Source organism: Vicia villosa, linkage group LG2 (assembly GCF_029867415.1).
Source record: "Vicia villosa cultivar HV-30 ecotype Madison, WI linkage group LG2, Vvil1.0, whole genome shotgun sequence".
NCBI lineage: Eukaryota > Viridiplantae > Streptophyta > Magnoliopsida > Fabales > Fabaceae > Vicia > Vicia villosa.
Window position 1 is genome coordinate 127,874,073 of NC_081181.1, and position 5,157 is coordinate 127,879,229.

Consider the following 5,157-nt stretch of genomic DNA (forward strand, 5'->3'; position numbering starts at 1 on the left):
TAGTCTTGGTCGCGCCGCGTACTGTAGCGTTAGTTGTTTTCTTGGGAAAGTTAAATGATGTGTAACTTTCGAACCGTAGGTCCGTTTTTAGTGTCGTTTCGAGCACGATGAATCTTATGAGATAACCTACGTGTTTAAATGATAAAATGAGGTGTGGATCCAATTATTTTTAAATATGATTTTATTTCTTGGTGATTGATGTATTGTACATATATGTGATGAGATATGTTAAAATACATGCTATGTTGAAATATTAATCATGTGACGATTTGTTTAATTGGATGATATATTGTTGACATATATGATGAAATGTAACAATATAAGATGTTGTTTTGAGAAACATTATGATGTGATGAATTGTTGAGAATTGTATGATGTTGATTGATTTGTTTTGGAATGATGTGGATACATGTGTGTTCTTATTATTGATGATGTTGATTGATGTGGACGCATGTATGTTCTTTAATGATGATGATGATGATGATTGATTGTATTTGAATGATGCTAATATATATATGAACATACTTGATAATGATGATGATGTTGATGATGATGATGATGGTATAAGTATGTTGTATATGTTGCATTCATTCATGTTCATTGATGATACTGTATCCATAAGGGTGTGTTGGATCAGTGAAGGGCATGATTCCCATCGTGTGGAATCTGTGCTGGCAGGGCCGTATCTTGATGATGTTGGATCGGTCATGGGTTATTCCCATTTGATGAGGTTAATCGTGTGCCCATGTGGGGTGTGAGCGATTGAAGGGCAGTATCGCAGAGAGAAGTCCTGTGAATATGATTCACGAATTTTGGTACCACATGCATAGTGTCAGTTCATACATATGCATACGTTTATAACATGATTGGAAGTATTCCAGTGTTATAAATATTGATGACGTGTTGGTTGTGTGTTTTGTTGAAATAATGTTGAGTATGCTTATCTGTTTGAAAGATGTGTTTCGTTGACGTTTGTGTAAATGATGGATGTTCCTGATAATCTGAATATGATGAATTGGGTGAATAATATAACTATGATGTGTTGTTATTTAAGATGCAATAATATTTGTTAACTGTGATGAGACTCACCCTTACTGTTGACATTTTCAGATTGAGGATAGCTGCTTTCGACTTGGTGAGGATTAGCTCATAAGTCGGTGTATTAGTGTAGTGTCAGGTGTCATGCTCTGATATTGTAACACTGGGGGAACGTTAGATTAGAGTTTTATGATGATACTCTATCGTGTTGTTATTGTATTAGATTATGTGGGATATTGCATAGATGATGTTATGCTTATCCGTATGATGAATTTTCCGCTGTGTAAACATGAGATGTGTAAGTATTATGACATATTGTTCCTTAGTGAAAGCATGACAATGAATTTATGATGATTTGTTTTAAATTGAATTGTGGCACCCTTGTTTTCATGTTTTACTCTGAAAATTATTTTATAAATTTCATGTGGGGTTTAGAAGGGTGTTACACACACACATATATATATATATATATATATATATATATATATATATATATATATATATATATATATATATAATCACATCATAAAATGTGTTTGTGGTCGATAAAGGGATAATCCAAATACAAAAACAAAAAACTAGAACCAAAATACAAATACATCATCAAATACTACAGGTATGGCGGATGATGAGTCGACTTGTTACCCTCAAAGCGTCCCTTCGCTGCCTCCTGTAAAACAGAGTCTCCGCCATGATGAGATAGATAAGAAATGAAGGAAGATTGACATGTTAGATTTATACAAGTTCACCTTAGAAATGATTAATCTTGTCCACCCATAAAAGAGATTTCACCTTAGAAAAGTGGTAAGTGCCAAAATGTAATTATTTTGAATATATATTAGTGTCACTTATCAATTTTATTCTTTTTTTTTGTAATAAAATCCCAACTTTCGTGTATATATGTGCACACTTGAGTTTTGATTCGTTTTGTGTATCGTTGATAGTTTTTCCTTTTTTTATAGGTATTATTGCATATCGGAGCCTCGAGGAATAAAGTGTCGAAGGCACGACTTCGATTACGCAATTTTTTAGCAATAAAATGGAAATTATACAGAAGCTTGCTAAGCCAAGCTCAAGCGCGCTTGCATAAACGTAAAACAGAGCAGAAAATATTTTTGAGCTCGCTGAGCCAAGTCCACTGTACCAGATATTTTTGACAGCTCGCTGAGCCAGCCTGCGAAAATTTTGCTTTATATTCTTTCATTTGTAACATAGTTAGGTTATGGGGTTTTGGGGATTTTTGCTCCCAAACTTCATTACTATCATTCTTAGGTTAGACATATTAGGTTAGAAAATAACTATGGAGCCTGCATTTGGATGATTGGAAGTGGATTGATCGTCGAACAGAGATGACAAACCGAGAGATCTTCGATTCATTTCTCTTCCTCTTTGTGTTTTCTCTTATAGTTGGGTTTTACGTATGTATTTACTTTGAACTCATGTGTATTTTTCGCCAACGGCGTTATATAAAACTTGCTTTACAAATTTGTGTTGATTATTATCTTAGATTTTTTTCTCTGTGCTCAGGATTTGAGTTGCTTTAGAGATAAACTTCTTGAATCCTTATCTAGGATGATTATGTATTAGTTTCTGAACTCTAGAGATAGGTTTAGAGATGACAATCACTTATGTATCTGTCCTTAATTCTTTCGTGTTTGAGTGGTGCGCAAGAGATCGCTGACGCAAGAATACATATGTTCTTGCAAATTTGCGTTAGAGATAATATTGGTTGTGAGTTGATCTCGTAGGTGCTCCAGAGATGGACACTAATGTGAGAGATACATGATGACATTGACGAGTATCATAGTTTGAGTATAACTAGTCGATAAATTTAAATTTGTGAGAAGCAGATTGTATGCAATGCTTGATAAATCTTATCTTTCCGAAGAATGAATTATTTTGTGTTAATATTTACTTTTTTGTTTTTATACTTTTGTTCATTCAAACCCGAGTTCGAAACCATAGAAACCATTAAATGACATTCTACACCATTCTCTGTGGACGTGATAATTCTTGGATAAATATTTCCAAATCTTTTGTTGCTTGCCGCTATGCATGCTTCAACAAAAAGGACTTAATCCACTAATCTTGAAAGATTACAAACAACTTCTAAGAGTCTAGAAAGACACGTTAGCCCTTTCAAGTATTCAGACTAACAACCTAGTCACTTGAGGAAAAAAATCTCAACATATTATAATAGACAGTGTTTATAAAAAATGCTTATAAATAAGCAGAATGAAACAAAGTTGAAGAACAAAAGTTTAACACAACTAAAGATAAACAAATCATGTGTTCTAGAGATTATTAAATATAAACTTCTCAAAATGGAGTGTTTAGAACAATCTCTCTTAGATTTTCTTTCTCTTTGTATTTTCTTTTACGTTGAAGTTTGTATGTTGTAGTTGAAATACTTTGAACAGCTTGGCAACAAAGTTTGCAACATTAGCATCATTTCTTTAACGATGAGTGTCTCTATATATAGTCCTAGGAAGAAGACAGTTGAGAAGGACTGAAGGTAGAGAAAAGCACAAGAAAGAGAGATTTGAATTGGGTTTTCAAAACTTTTCCCTTTTTAGAAAAATATTCGTTTAGATAAACATTAGCGCATACAATAAATAGAAAGATGACACATTCATTTATTCAAGTTCCCCTTAGAAAAGCTTAGTCCTGTCCACCCGCCAAGGCGATTTTTCCTTAGAAAAGGACTTGATCCACTAATCATAGAAATGATTACAATTGCATGGGCCAACTGCCGGTGACTAGCAACCAAACAATGATACATTCAGTGATCTCAACGGATATAACGTTCATTGACCCCTTTAGAGTTATTCCCTTCACTCGGTCTTCTAAGAGGATTTCCCAACAATGATATCCATCTTTTATCCCTTAAGAATTTTGACTTCACTCAGTCCTCACTATCATTGACCCAATAAGATTCGACCAACCTGGTCTCTTAATAGGATTTTACAATGACTCGTTGCCATTGTCATCTTAAGCTTATGACCTCCACTTGGTCTCTCAAGGAACCATCAATAATTAGTTGATAAGATTTATGTTTATAGGTTTGCATCTTCTAAGTAGATTACACAAATAATTAAGCACATATTGTTTAACACAATTCTGAGCAGCAGCTCTTGTGTTAAAACAATTTCCATGAAGAATCCTAGAACTAAAACACAATATGTACAGAAGCTCTTGTGTTCATTACATTTTTCTACAAAGATGTATATGATCGAGTGTTAGATAACATCTTGTAGTGTTCTTCTTCTTCATCTTCTTTGAGCAAGTTACGAGCAACAACTCCTTGCTTCTTCAGAGATCTACCAAGATGTATATGATTGATAGTTGTTTTAGCATCTTGTAGATTCTTCTTCATTATCTTTATTTATTTTCTCTCATTTATGTGTAGTGGTCTTCAGTATGTTTAGCATTGCAACTTTAACATCTTCAGAAACCACATCTCTTTCAGCTTGATAGCCAGCGGTAACTAACAACATTTCTTCTAAACTCTTTGATCTTCATTTATAGTCTTCAGAGAAAGAGACGTTGAGAGGATTGAAAAGTCTTTTTCCTACATCATTGGTTAATTCCCAGCGAGTAGAATATTATGTAAAGTGTGATAGTACATAAGTCTGACACTTTACAACATTAACTTTTATAATCTTATCTTTAGTTAATATTCTTCTAATAAGCTTTGTAAATATAGATATATTAAGGGTAGAAAGATAATATGGTGAACAAATTTCTGTTCCCAACGGTCACAATGAGAGTGATAGACAAGAGAGTACGAAAGGAATGTCCTTGCGCCACTCTAGAGAGTAGAGGTCACAGTCACTTTATGTACCTTTTGTACACCATCACACTTTAACCGTTTTGAACTTCTTATTTTGTCAGAGGCTTCATATAATTTGAATTTGTTTGAAGCTTGTTGTAGAAGGATAAATCTTAAGTCATTAGAACCTAAGTCTTCGAGTCTTCAAATCTTGTCCCATGAGAACCTTCGTCTTCAGAGTCTTTAGCACTTGGTTGTAAGAACTTGACTTTCTTTAGATCACCAGAACTTGTTCAGCAGAACTTTGTCTTTTAGATATAATGACACTAGTCTTTCTGAAGAGTGAA